General features: G+C 38.3%; 1 protein-coding gene across 6 annotated transcripts in view; it reads right to left on the reverse strand.

The window, feature by feature from the left end:
• Nucleotides 1–15,760, reverse strand: part of HRH1 (histamine receptor H1) — a 105,775-nt gene that overhangs the window by 28,930 nt on the left and 61,085 nt on the right. For 4 of the 6 annotated variants that reach the window (XM_074198562.1, XM_074198561.1, XM_074198563.1 and 1 more), the window contains one exon: nt 4,235–4,338. The exons of the other annotated variants lie outside the window; for them this stretch is intronic. The gene's annotated coding sequence lies outside the window, so the exon portion shown is untranslated. The remainder of the gene's footprint in view (nt 1–4,234; nt 4,339–15,760) is intronic. 6 annotated transcript variants of the gene reach the window in all.

Below are 15,760 nucleotides of genomic sequence, written 5' to 3' on the forward strand. Positions count from 1 at the left end.
CTATGAGATCTTTTTGCAGTGTTGAAAAATTGGAATAGAAGGGATGCCATCAACTGGGGAATGGCTGAACAAGTTGTGAAATGACTGTGATGGAAGACTATTGTGCAATAAGAAATGATGAACAGGATAGTTTCAGGAAATTGAAACTTATATGAAGACTTACATGAACTGAGGCAAAGTGAATTGAGCAGAACCAGGAGAACATTGTATACAGTAACAGCAATACTGTAGGGAAGATCTACCAGAAAGATTTAACTCTTCTGGGCAATATAATGATCCAGCACAATTCTGAATTTACTTATGATGAAAAATGTCTCAGCTCCAGAAAAAGAACTGATGGAGCATGAATTGACACATTCTTTTAAAACTTTTTTTTATGATTCTTTTTTATTTGTGTTTTCTTTTGCAACATGGCTACTATGGAAATATATATGGAAATATGTGTGACCTTCATAAGGAGGGAAGGACATTTTGGGATTCAAAAGTATAAAAAAATTAAAAATTATTTTTACATGTAATTGAGAAAGAAAGAAAAATTTAAAAATTCTTACAAAGAAAAAACCAACAAAATGTGAATTGACAGCTCCTAGGGAAGTCTTAACTTCACATGCTGGAACTGTGGGATCTTAGTATAAATAATTTGTGAAATGCAAAACCCCTTGTAGCTGACCCTTCCAAGTACTCTCTGATCTTGAGTCATGGTGAGTTCATAGACAAGGGAAAAAGACTAATATATAAAAAGAGAATCAAATTTATAAAGTACCATCAGTAGCAGTAAAGTAAAAGAGTACAAAGTTGGATTTTTTCAGATGGAGGCAGAGGACAGAAGAACAGAAAGATGCTTCTCGGTCACTGAAGCTGAGGGATGAGGGAGAATTCACTACGAATGTCACACTTGCCTCCTGTGGCCCATGATTCTGGCTGCCTCAGGGGGTGTCTGGCTTGTTTTTTACTTCAATAAATAGTCTCTGCCTTCTTTCTTAGACTTCCCTCCCTCCCATGAGACTTTCTGGATGGATATTCTTTCTCTTCCTCCTTTTTCTAGTTGCCCCCAAATTTGCTTCTCAGGTAAGGTCTCACTCCCTCTCCATCAAATTGTAGGTTGCTGTTTTTCTCCATAGAGCTAGCTTTTTGGTTTGTGAAAGCTTGTAAGAAGGGCTACCCAAACCCAGGGGGAACAAAGTGTGGAGGCAGGGAAAGGAATATTGAAATTGGGAAATGGGAGATACACTGATTTGTCTGTGGAAGTCAGAGAAATGAAGGTTTCTCTGGACCCATAAGCTCTGGAAGATAATAATAACAATGAACTCACACAATATCATTTTTTTCTGAAGAATTCAGAGAAGTATTGATTTTTAGCCTTATTTTCTGTTCCCATACTGGAGTCTGGGTAAAGTTTTTAATCATAAAACATAAGAAAGTAACTTTGGAGATCATCTAGTCTAATCCCCTCATTTTACAAAGGAGAAAGCTGAAATTAAAACAGGTGAATTGACTTTATTCAAGCAATGAGTGATAGAGCCAAGATGTCATACAAGTTCTCTGAAGACACCATGATGGCATGCTTTCCATTAAACCAAACTGTTTCATTTTACAGTTATTCAACTGTGAGTGATGAAGGCTTTGTATTTTTCCCCTTTGTAGTTCTAGGCATCTCTCTGTCACTATCTCTCTTTCTCTGTATCTGTGTTTGTCTCTCCTTTAGTGCTACTACTATTGGTCTGATCAGTCAAAGTCAGACACACTGGAATTTGTCTCAAACACAGTGATGTTATTTTGATCTTTTTCGATAAGGAAGGACAAGAACCAACTACAGATCAAAATGCTTTGAATTGGCATGATTTATTATCTTCAATCTCCTCCAGTAGCATAGATGACAACTATGTGACAACATGCCCAGTCACTCCCTCTATATTTCCTCAATATCATCATATTTCTGGTCTCTCCTTCCTCCAACCCATTATTCAGAGTGGGGTAAGATTAATCTTCCTATAATATCTTTTGCCAACAGCAGTCCACTGTTTAAAAATATTGAGTAGTATTAAGTCCAAAATTCTTAACCACCCTTTTGAGGCTCATCCAACCTTTTGACATTGGGTTGTACTACTCCCCTACATAAATCAGTCAATCAATCACTATTCGTCAAGTGGCTACTAGGTGCCAGATATGCAGACTGACATTCTTCAGACACATTTCTGTCTGAAGTTTTCTTTGTATAGAATATGTTCCACCATCCTTTTCAGTTATTTCCCATCCTTCAAAGCCCAACCCAGATACTTTCTCCTCTAGGAAATCTTAACTGATGGTCCCAGGTCATGAGATCTGCTTTCTTCCTTTGATCGCCCATGCAAAGTCTTTGACCCTTAATATGTACTGCCTTGTACACCTCACTCTCACATCAACATTTTGTGGACTTCAGTTTCTCTTTAGTTGCCATATTGCCACCCTTGAAAATCTTTGCCTATTGATGACTCCCCACATGAGGCCTTCAATTTGGGAAGGATCTTAGCCACACTTCACCTTACTCTTATCTTGGCACTCTGAGCTCCTTCTCTACCTCCTTCTCCTTGTCTGCCATGTTGCTTCCAGATGGGTAACTTTTTTCCCCACTGTCTTTTCAATTCTCATATGTATTATCTTTTCCCATTAGAAGTAAGTACCTTGAGGGCAGGGAGTGACTTGATTAAATTTGTATTCTCAGAATTTAACAGTGCACACATAGTGAGTACTTAATGAATATCTATCTACCTATCATTTATCTATGCATCACCTGTTTATCTATGTATCATCTATCATTTATATATCTTCTATTTACCTGTCTTTTTTGTTTCATTGATCCATCCATCCATTCATCCATCCAGATACTTATTTATCTATGTATCATTTATCCACATATCATTGATTTATCTATGTACATCTATCTATATATCATTAATTTATCTATGTATTATCTATCTATATATCATCAATCTATATATCATTTATCTATCATCCATCCATCTATCCATCATTGTGTATCTATGTATCATTGATCGTAGTATGTATCATCTATTTATCTATCATTTAAGTATCATCTATCCATCCATCCATCCACCCATTCATTCATCTATCTATCATCCATTCTATCTATCTATCTATCTATCTATCTATCTATCTATCTATCTCTATCTAGTAAGTCAATTAGCTAGCATCTTTAGATTACACATTTCTTGAGAGCAAAGTCGAAGATTTATACTTCCTGCCACCTCCATGGTGCTAAATAAATAGCAGATGTTCAACAAAAATTGGTTTGTTATTATGAGCAAAAGTAAAAAGAATTCCCATTTACTCAGGGCTTTAGGAATTACAAAGTCCTTTTCTAGCCTGCAGGCCTTTCAGGGAGGTAGTATAAACATAATCCTCATTTTATAATTGAGGACACTGAAGTTCAGAGAGATTAGATGCTTGCCCATAGTTATCCACATAATAAATGAGGTCAGCTAGATGATGCAGTAGAGAGAGCACTGGCCTTGGAATCAGGAGGATGGGAGTTTGAATCCAGTCTCAGATACTTGCTACTTACCTGCTGTGTGACCTTGGACAAATCACTTAACCCTGATTGCCTCACATTCGGGCCCATCTCCATTTGTTCTGATTCATATCTGGCCACTGAATTCAGATGGCTCTGGAGCAGAGAGAGGCCGGTGACTTAACAGAGCACCCTTCACTCAAATCTAGTTTGTATGCTTGTCATGGCATCACCTCCCTGATTTCATGGTCCTCTTTGATAATGAAGGACAAGCATCATCAAACATAATAAATGACAGACATGAATCTGAACTCCAGTTGCCTAATTCCAGGTCCACTGTCTTTCTCACTATGTCTTGGTAATCAGGAAAAGTGTCTTTTCCCTTTGATTTAGGATATTGCAAAAGGTCTAACTATCTCAAGGCAAAAACCAGAGATACAAATTAGTTTGCCACCAAATTCCCCAATTTCCTCAATCAGTAAGCTAGCACTAGAAATCAAGTCTCCTGACCCAAAGGTCAGCTCTCCTATCACCACCATCCCAATGTAGATTCATTCACTCTAGGAACAACACTTCAATCAGTTCTTTTTTGATCTGTTCATTTTGAAGAATGTCTTAATAAATGGATCACTGTATAACCCCAAGGGATTGGCCAATTGGTCAAATGGGATTAAGAGAAACAAAAAACCCCCAAGCAAACATTTCTCCATCATTTGTCCTTCATACCTGGATACAACCAGTGTCTTCCAGGCTCTTCTTTTTCACCCAAGTTGTCTGTGTTTAATGAGCAATGCTTCTAAGTGACTGTTGATAAGTAGTACTCCAGCTACCTGAGAAGGAGAGAAGGCAGGTGTGTGTGAAGAGTCAGTGACTATTGAGCATGTCGTGGAGTGAGTCCTGAAAAGTTAGACTGAGACTCATCCAGAGGAACATCAAGTTTATTAGATTTGCTGAGGCATCAATTAGAGTACAAATGCTCTAGGGTCTCCGAGTATAAGGTAGAGAATTACACACACACACACACACACAATCATTTACATATGCTACTTCCACATAGTAGAATTCCTGGATAACATCAGTATTATCATCATCATCATCCTAACAAGCTAGGTAATACAATCCACACACTGCCAGACGAGGAGTCAAGAAGAAGACCTGAGTTCTAGTCCTACTGTCTAGAACCCCACAGAACCTTCTTAGAATCTACTGGTTTTATGATCTTCATAGAACCCACATTTGGGGGAGAAAAGAGATTACTTTTATGCAAAATAAATCCATCAGTAGGATTTTAACAAAGGGCTATCTATCTTCTCCTTCAAAGAAAAGAAAGACACTTAAGGCAGAGGAAAGCATATCTTGGAGTATATTTAGAAATAATCATGGAGATCTTCCTGACGGAGAACTCTCTTCACCAAGACAAACCCCAAAGCCTATCTATGATTTAGGAGGCGAATCCTAGTGAGTTGCCTAAGGCACAGAAAGGTTAAGTGACTTCCATGCCTGAACTGCTCTCCTTCCTCTGTGATATCTACTGACCATCATGGCTTCCTTTAAGTCTCAACGGGAAATCTTCCCTAACCCCATTTAATTCCAAGGTCTTCCCTCTTTTGAATATTTATGAATTATCCTGTTCATAACTTGATTTGTACATATATAATCATTTGTTAGGTGTTTCCCCCATTGGATTGTAATTTATCCTCTTGGAGAGTAGTCTAAACAATTAAGAAGTTAAATGACTTCCCCAGAGTCAAAGAGCCAGTATAGGTTAGAAGTTGGATTTGAACCCAGTTATTTCCTGACAAGTGCCCTTTTCCTGAGATGTAAGATTAGGAGAACCTGGATTCTAGTCCAATTTTTTTTTTTGTTCTCTACATCTCCTTGAGGACAAAGTCTGTCTTTTGCCTCTTTTTGTTATATCCTCGGCGCTTAACACAGTGCCTATCATAGTAGGTACTTAAAAAGGTTTATTAAATGGAATTGAAATGATTTATTCAGGGTATGACAGCCAGTTGGTATTAGAGACAGGATATGAGGTGAGTTTTTCCCACTTCAAGTTCAGGGCTATTGTTAACTTCCTCATATGGACTATAAAATTTGGCAGATATTGGCAATAGTAAGTCAGAAACAATGCTCATATTACTATTAATTGTTTTTCAGTCATTTTCAATCATTCCTGACTCTTCATGACCCTATTTGGGGTTTACTTGGCAAAGATACTAGGGTTTACTATTTCCTTCTCCATCCCATTTTATAGATGAGGAAACTGAGGCAAACAGGGTCACACAATTAGTCCAATTTTTTTGTTCTTTACCTTCTCATCTGTAAAGTCATGAGATTGCTTTCTTTTATGTGTTATATGCCCCCCTGACCCCAACCTCCCCCAAATAGAATGTAAGCTCCTTGAGGCCAGAGGTCATCTTTATTTTTTCTTGTACTTGTAGCCCCAACCCTTAGCACAGTGCTTAGAGTATAGTAAATAATTAATGCTTGTTGCTTGACTGTTTGGACTAAATCATCTTTGAGTTTCTTTTTAGCTCTAAAATGTTGGTGATTCTATGTTTGAAAAATTACTTATTATCCTTTTGACCTGGAAGAATCTGAAGCTATTAGTCATCCTGGAACAGCATATGAATAGTAACTTGCAACATTCTTGAAATGGTCATTATTCTTCCACAGAATGTCCAAATACCCTCACTATTTCTAAACCATGCTTCCCCTGTCCCTTTCAAATGCCCAATGTTGAAATTCCCCCCTTTGTCTAAGACCCAGCTTGGATGTTACTTCCTCCATGCTATCTCCTCTGATTCTCCCTCTCCAACCTTTCTGCCCCCACATTTTGAGAGCACCTTTTGCCTGTCCATCACTATAATGTTCTTTGTATTGTACTTGTTTGGGTACATGTCTCACTCCCTTGTCTTTCAAGTAGAATGTAAGTTCCTTGAGGGCAGAAACAACGTCAACATTATCAAACATTTAATAAAGATTTACTAAGTCTCAGGTACTATCCTAAGCCCTGGGAGTTAAAAAAACACCCCAAATAAAAATAAGAGTCCTTCCCTTCAAGGAGTTTACATTCTAATAGAGGAGACAATAGAAAAATAAATATGTACAGAAAGTTTTATATATAGAGAGAGTATAAATTGGAGTAGATTTGATCAAATTTTGGCAAAAACCAACCATAGCAGTTTGCAAAGTAAAAACATCAGGAGTAATACCTACACTACTATTAATTGTGGTTAAACTGTTTGTGACCCCATTTGGATTTTTCTTGACAGAGTTATTGGAATGGTTTGCCATTTTCTTCTCTAGCTCATTTTTCTGATGAGGAAACTGAGGCTGTCAGGGTTAAATGACTTATCCAGGGTCACACAGCTAGTTAAGTTATGAAGGTTCAACCATAAGAGTAGCTACCTCAGCAGGGGTATGGGGGATAATATCTTGTTATCAGAGATGACAACAGGGTTGTAATGTGGGTTACTGGAAGCATTAGTATCAATTATCCTTGATAAGAATGGGAATTTTGGAAGGGGGAGTGGACTTGGGAGGAATAAAGGCATAATGAGGTTTGTAATATATCCAAGTCTGATCATCCTGGATCATTCAACCTAAGAACAAAGGGGAAACAGAACTCTCACTCTCTATTCAATCCATCAGAACACAAAGCTGGGGCCTATGGGGAATGGGGTTGGGTGGAATTTTCCCAGTAATGCCTATGCAGCTGTTGTGGCTGCCTGGGTGGTCATGAGGTTATGACTACATAGAGAGTCTTGTGCCTGCTAAAGAGTGTGGGGGGGTTGGCAGGTTGCAAAACATGGGGAGGGGCAGAGTGGGAAAGTACAGATGGACAGGAGTAGGTATGATTACATTAAAGACAATCCTCATGATTGACCATTGCAAGGAGGGAGGGATGCCACCCATCTTCCTACTCTTAGATTGGCTGATGACACACCCAACTTTGACTCCCAGTTTGGAGACCTCATTCCAGGGACTGGAGGGACAATAGTGCCTCTGAATCCGACACATTTAGACCTGGAAAATACATACAATATCTTACTAATGAGAAAATTTGGAAATGAAAAAAGCATATAATTTAATTTTGATTCTGCCATTAATCAGGCAGATGTGAGCTTTGCACACCTAAACAGAGCTTTCTAAAAAAATAAACATTTGCAATAAAGCAAGTCAAGGTTGTTCTCTTTCATTCTTCCCCACCTCCCTTCCCCACCCTAAGCACTCTCGGGGGTGATTAAAAATCATAATTTATTCTCAATTCTAGTTTAAAATCTGGCACCATCTAATGAATGGATATTGACTTTGAGCTCTGTTAGAGTAGAAAGCCTTGGATTTCTCCCCACACTGTAGGAGGGATACTTCTGGCCAACAAATGTGGAGGATGGCCCAGGAATTTCTCTGGGGAATTGGGTTAGGGGCTTGAATAAGTAGAGGACTAAATATGGCAGCTTTGGAGTACAAAGCGGCTTTGATAGTTCTTTCCAGGAAATATTCAGCAAACACTGCTCCCAAATGTTTACTGTTTCTATACAAAATCTATGTGAAGAACTTGATTTACTAAGGGCTGATTAGAATATCAAAAATGTCACTGGAAGATAGTTGCATTTTAAAAGGAGTCATTATTGTTTTTCTTCTCTAAAGGAAAAAAAGGGGAAGAAAATCCTTGTTAGATATGAGGTGTAGGGCTGGCTAGATAGTGCAGTGGATAAGAGCACCGGCCCTGGAGTCAGAAGTACCTGGGTTCAAATCCGGTCTCAGACATTTAATAATTACCTAGCTGTGTGGCCTTGGGCAAGCCACTTAACCCCATTGCCTGAAGTACCTGGGTTCAAATCTGGTCTCAGACATTTAATAATTACCTAGCTGTGTGGCCTTGGGCAAGCCACTTAACCCCATTTGTCTTGCAAAAACTAAAAAAAAAATGAGGTATAGCCTCACAATGTAATGAGTTAATTGGCAAAAATTCCAAGTTGGAGATCAGAAGGTTTGGTTTTTAATTTCAGTTGGCACAGGTGGGTGACCTTAAACTGTCTGCTTAATCTCTCTGAGCCTTCTCTATAAAATAGTAGAAATAAATTAGATAAGGGGTCCTTAACATAAGGTCCATGAAGTTATTTTAAAAATGTTTGATAATTTCATTTCAATAGTATTGATTTCCTTTGTAATCCCATGTATTTTATTTTATGCATTTAAGAATATTTTATTTTCTGAAGAGAGATCTATGGACCTCACCAGACATTATCAAACCCTCCCTCCCTCCCTCCTACTTTCCCTGTTTCTGTATATGGCAATACCATCCTCCTGGTCCCTCAGACTCATGACCTAGGAGTCATTCTCATTCTCCATTCCTCACTATCTATCATCTACCATATCAAAGTTGTTTTCAAGATCTGTTGATTCCACCTGAGAACATCTCTCCAATGTGTCTCCATCTCTCCTCTGACAATGCCATTACCTTGATTGTAGTCTCTCATTCCCACATACCTGAATTATTGCAATACCTGATGGTGGGTCTCCTTGCCTCCAGTCTCTCCCCACTCCAATCCATCCTTCATTCAGGTGCCAAAGTGATTTTTCCTAAAGTGCAGATCTGATGATATTAACCCTCTACTCAATAAACTCCAGTGGCTCCCTATTGCTTCCATAAAGTCACAGGTTCTAACAGTCTAAAGCACTGATGCTTAAGATTGACCAACAACATGACTGCCATGTTGTTCCTGAAGTCCAATCTGGCTTCTTGGTTCTAGAGAAAGAACACTGGATTTGGAGTAACCAGCTCTGGGTCTGAATCATGGCTCAGTCATTAAATAACCACGTAACATTTGACAACTGACTTACTGTCTGAGCCTCTGGGTCTTACTCTGAAAAATGAGGCAGTTTTATTAAATGATTTCTAAGGTCCCTTCTAGCTCCGACATCCTATGACTAAGTGAGAATGTAGCTCTCAAACTGTCAGTCTTTGTATAGTGATGTGACTGAGGTCAGAGAAACCCCAAGGGATAAGAACTATTTGTGTGTTCTCAGAGAAAATGAGATACTGGGGGAGGTCTCTGTAGCCCTTTCTTTCTGGGGCTTTGCCAACCTAGAATATTGGGCTAAACCTAATTGCAATGACAACCAAAAGAGATAAATGTTAAAAATTTACCCTGAGGATGAAAAGAAAACCAGCTTTCTAAGTTCATGAATGGATGGAAGCTCATCTGAAAATATCTGAGGGTTTTGAGGTAAGTAATGTGGTATATGGGATCCTTCTTTTCATCACTGACCCTTCTGGGCACATACGAAATAGGTATTATTACCTTTTTTAGATTACAGGTGAGGACTCTCAGGGAGATAACTGATTTATGCAAGGTCATAAAGCAAGTGACATAAATCATATTTCCCAGAGGATATTTCCTTATCTATAAGACAGTTGGAATAAATAATCTCTTAAGTTTCCTTTTAGCTCTAAATCTTATCATTCTAGGATTCCTATGATTTTCTTAATTTTATATGTTGAAGCTCTATCTTTCTCTTTCCTTTGCCACCCCTTTCCCCCCAAATAAAATGAATTTTCAAGTTTAAACTGCCAATCCTACCTCCACCACGTCTCTTTCTCCTTCTTTTCCTCTTCTGCTTCCTCTTCCTCCTTTCCCCCCTCCTCTATCTCCTTCTCTTGGAGACAACCAAGGTTAAGTGACTTGCCCAAGGCAGTTGGGATTAAGTGACTTGTTCAGGATTACACAGTAAGTGCCTGAGGTCATATGTGAACTCAGGTCCCCCAGACGCTAGGGCTGGTGCTGTACCCTCTAGCTGTCCTGCATCTATCTCTTATCCACTCACAGGGTCACCCTCCTTGTTTGTTCCCTGATCATCTCTTCCCCAAACAACAGCAATAGACTCTTAAAAGCCTTTCTGCTTCTAGTTTCTTCTCACTACAATTCAACTTTCTTGTAGCTTCCAAAGTCATATTCATAAAGCATAGGTTGGAATCATCAGTGGCTCCCTACTGCTTACAGAATAAACCACAATCTCCTCTGTCTGGCATATGCAGTCCATCCTGCTTTTTTAGATATTTCCTATTACATGGCTTATTCCAGTCCAACTGGCCTACTTTTTCTTCCTTGAACTTGATATGCCATTTCTGATCCCAATCCATAGGTTTTATCTCTTACACCTGGAATGTATTTCCTTTGTGCCTCTGTTTCTTAGAATTTTGAAATTCCTTTTTTAATTGTTATGAATGTGTGGGCTGCTACAATAACATTATAAATTTAGCCATATCCAAGTAAGTTTCTGAGGTTACCCAATTCTGCTCAAATTTTATGAGAAGTCTATCTGATCCCATCAGTTAATGATTTTCTTCCTCTCCTTAAATTATTTATTCATATGCAATATATAGATAAACACACTTACACATGTGTGTGTTTATATAACTTAACATTTCCAAAATTCTTGAACCTTGCTCTTCTCGACCCACCCTGCCCCCTAGTGTAATATGAACTCTGTAAGGGTTGGGACTGTTACAGTTTTATTTCTATATCTCTAAGGAATGATACTATGCTTTGTAGACAGTTGACAATTAAGGCTTGCTGAATGAATAATGTACTTTTTCATCAGGCGGGTGCAATGGATACAGTGCCCAGCCTAGAGTCAGGAGAATTCATCATCATGAGTCAAAATCTAGCCTTAGACATTTACTAGCACCATAATCCTGAGTAAGTCACTTAACCCTATTTGTCTCAGTTTCCTCATCTGTAAAATGGACTGGAGAAGGAAATGTCAAACCGCTCCAGTATTATCTTTGCCAAGAAAACCCCAAATGAGATCACAAAAGATGAGACAAAACTAAAAAAAAATGACTGAATAACCATCACAGCTGTAACCATATGGTTCTTTTGTTGCCGTTTTCACTTCCAAAAATGCCCTTATAAAAGAGCATCTGTTGCTAGTTACATCATGATGATAACGTTGGTCTTTCATTCTCAAAGAAGACCTTGACATCAAGGAGGCACAAGCACAAGAATGAATTTGAGTGAGGGAGGCTGTGCTGAATTAGCAGTCTCACTTTCTCCTCCAGAACATCTGGGTCCAGGGGCCAGACATGAATCAGGATTACCAAAGACGGCCTTGGTAAGTGAGGCAATCAGGGTTAAGGGACTTTTCCAAGGTTACACAACTAGTGAGTATCAAGAGTCTGAGGCTGATTTTCATAGGAACATCAGAGCATTAGATGAAGACTCTACTCCTCCACCATCAGCACTCACCTACCCATGAGTTGCCTCCTGGCAGACATCTATCTGAAGTTATTCTGATCCAAAGGGATGTTGGGGTACAGTGTAGATGACTCATTCAAGGGAAGTTCTGATATTCATTCTAGCCCACCTGTCTTGTGTAGTCACAGAATTTCAAGTGCTTTGTTTAGCAGTCCTGAGGGTCTCAGAATAGCTGCTTTGTATCAGACTTAGATAATCTCAGAGTTGGAATGACCCTCAAGAGACTGTTTAGTTCAACCTATAAACTTAAGTCAATGAAAACACTGTAGAATATGACAAAAGAAAAAGAAAACACTCAAAGCAAGACAATCTCTGCCCTCCATTTCCAAGTTTCTTCTCTTTAAATGCTTCATTCAACTGCTGCTCAAAGACATCCAAAAAAGGTGAACTTGCTGCTTTTCGAGGCAATGCAATCCACATTTAGGTAGTTCCATCTATTAAAAAGTTTTTCTTCATATCCAGTTGAAACCTGCCTCTTTACATTCTCTGCATGTGACTCTGCATACTAGTTTATCTACTTTCCAAAAGCCCTTTCAAGTTGTGCTTTGAGTCAAATATTAAAACAAACAAAATGAATGAATACTTATGGCTGAATATCATTGACATTAGGCAGTAAACAGAATTTTTGTTCTTGTTTTCTACTCTAATGGAGAATAACAAATAATCCACACATTTCCTCCTACTGGTTTATAAAGTGCTTCACGAGTGAGGAGAGACAGCTTGCCATGGTGGATACAATTGTAGAGAAGTCAAGAAGACCCAGGTTTAAATCCCACTTGGATGTACCACTGGAAAAACACTTACCTTTTTTGAATAAATTTTCATAGCTATCTAATTTCTAGAGTCTCCACCTCATGAAGTTATTATCAGATTCAAAGAAAATATTGCATTTAAAGAGCTTTGTAAACCGAAAGCAGAAGCGATGTGAGTTGTCATTAATTTTCAAAGCCTCAGAAATTGATCATTCTGGACCATGAAGCTTGGATTCTACTCTAGACTTTGACATTGGAGCTGCATGATCTTGGATAAGTTGTCCTCCTTGAGTCTTAGTGCCATCATTTCTCAGATGATGGGGTTTGATTAGCTGGTAGCTAAGGTCCTTGCCAACACTAAAATTCTAGGAATTTAAAACCCAACCCAGAAGCATCCAGACCCATGTTTAAGATGAAATAATTTTAAAATGGCTCATGACTTCTATTACTTTATCCGCATAATTTCTTACTATGCAGAACCTGTAGTGTGGTGGCTGCTGTTCAACCAAAGGACAATAATTGTGTCAACGGGGGCAGATGAGAACCAGGTTCATTTCCTGAGATGTTGAGGCTAAGAGAGCTTTTCTGTTATCTGAATAGTTCAGATTAAAAATGGTTTTATTTAAATCATCTCTATGGTTATTTCTATTCTTCCAATCTCCAGTCTATCATAGATAGTAAGACTTCCTGGTGCCAACAATTGGAAGGTGATAATCCCATCATTCTTATTCTAATTTCATGAAAATGCTTACAATCAAGAAATGTTAAAGCACCTGTTATATGTGGAGCACTATGGTCAGCATTGGGAAAGATACAAACTTTGGATAAATGATAAATAGACAGAGAGCTGGTCTCTGTGCCAAGAAAGACCTAGGGTCAAGCCTTGCTTTTAATACAGACTAGTGATATAACTCTTGGAAAGTGATGGGGCCTCAGTTTCTTTTTCTGTAAGATGGGTATATGTTTATTAGAGGGTTTCTAAGGTCTCTTCCAGTTCTAAATTTATGACACTTTTTTCTTATATTTGAGAATATTATCATATTCATTTCATAGGGGAGGAAACTGAGGCACTAGAGGTCAAGTGCCCTATGAAAATGTTGCCTAATGTTTAGTATCTGAGATACGATTTGAATTGTTATCTTTATTACTACAAATTCAGTGATCTTTCCAGCATGCCAGAGACAGATAGAGATTCACAGATAGAATTCCCAAAATTATAGTTCTGTGTTTGTATGACTTTACCTAGTTTTCAGATATATTCCTTCATTTAGTTCTCACAAAGCAAGGTAACCTCACTCATATGGAATTTGAGTCCTACAGAGGCCAAGTGATTTGAGAAAGGTCATATGGTTGATTTCTAATGGACTGTGATCTGAATGTCCAAATAACAAGTGATTGACTCCAGAAATTAAATGTCTTAAACCAATAAACCAATGTAATTGGAATCAAGGTAATTGAGACCAAAGTGAACAGTCCTTGCCCTCAGGGAGCTTGCATTCTAGTTGGAGGAGACAGCATGTACAAAAATAAGTGTATACAAAAGATTTTGGTGAGAGTTGGTGCTAGTATCTGGAAGGGTTTATCAAATGTCTCATGTAGAAGATGGCACTTGAGTTGAGTCATGAAGGCAAGGAGTCTAAGAGAATCCTAAAGGAGAGAGTGAATGCCAGGACTGACTAGTAGAGGCTGGAGATGGAAGAGAGTGCTTCACATATGAAAAACAGCACAATATCCAGTTTGGGCCTTTTTTAAGATAAGGTCTTTCCTAGGTCTCAGTATATCTGAGGCAACACCCTGTCAGTGATTAAAGGCTAGGTGGGACTCCAGGCAAAAGATGACCTGGTTTGCTTTCTCAAAAGAATCAATTTGGAAGGGAAAGACTTTTCAGGGAGCTGGTTTGGGCAGAGAGGTTTTTCCAGAGACTCTCAAATATGTAATACAATACAATGCTCAAACACCTCAATACAACCACCCTAAAGCACCAATTACATACAAAATTCTGTGTCCAAGCAGCGGGGAAAAGACAAAGTTTAGGTAATTCATAGTGGTTGTCCTCACAGAACCAGTAGGGGGAACAAGACACTTGTTCAGATAACTGTAATACTTTGTATTTGATAAATGCATTAGAAAGTTACAGACAGGGGCGGCTAGGTGGCACAGTGGATAGAGCACTAGCCCTGGAGTCAGGAGTACCTGGGTTCAAATCTGACCTCAGTCACTTAATAATTACCTAGCTATGTGGCCTTGGGCAAGCCACTTAACCCCATTGCCTTGCAAAATCTAAAAAAAAAAAAGTCACAGACCAAGATAAAGTGTAAGGTCTTAGAAGAAAGTCATTACCTATTAGGAAAGTCAGGAAAGTATTTCTGGAAAAGGTAATATTTGACTTAGGCTTTAAAAAAACTGATAAGTACGTCAACATATTAAAAGAGAGGAGAGACAAAATAGAAATGGGGATGAGGGAACATTTGACTGAAGCATTGAGTGCTTTAAGAAGAATAATGTAAGACCAGAAAGGAAGCGAAGGTTGAAAAAACAAGAAAAAAATTCAATTTGGTAAAAAAAGGGAGTTACTGAAGATTTTTAAGTGGTGGTGTACTATGACCAGATTCATGCATACAACCTCAATCAGCAAGCATTTATGAAATGCCTGCCCTATGACAAACACTAGACTAATTACTAGAAAGATAAAGAAAGGCAAAGATGGTTTCTTATCTCAAGGAGTTTGCAAACCAAAGGCAGAGAACATAGGTAAACAATGTATAAAAACTATCTCTCTCTCTCTCTCTCTCTCTATATATATATATATATATATATATATATATATGTAGATAGAGATATAGAGATATATACAGATATACATACATTTATATGCACATATGTATATATATATGTATTTGTATATGGAGATAATTTTCAAGACAAGTAACTACCATTAATGTTGGAAGACTTTTGCACTAGTTCAGGTAGAGTCTAATATAGTAGGAACTATAGTAGAGAAGAGAGAAGAGAGTACATTAAGCATTGACTTAGCCTAGTAACAACAGCTTATTCTCTTCAAAGCACCATGATTTATCTACATACCAATCTGAAGAATGTTCCATCTTAGATTCCCAGATTGCTAGAGGTACAAGGGACTTTAGCAATCTTCATGTCTAGTTCCCTCATATTACAGAGATTAAAAACAGGCACAGAAAGGAAAATAACTCATTTAAGGTCCCACAGTAACTTAC

The sequence above is a fragment of the Macrotis lagotis genome, chromosome 8 (genome assembly GCF_037893015.1).
Source record: "Macrotis lagotis isolate mMagLag1 chromosome 8, bilby.v1.9.chrom.fasta, whole genome shotgun sequence".
Taxonomy (NCBI): Eukaryota; Metazoa; Chordata; class Mammalia; order Peramelemorphia; family Peramelidae; genus Macrotis; species Macrotis lagotis.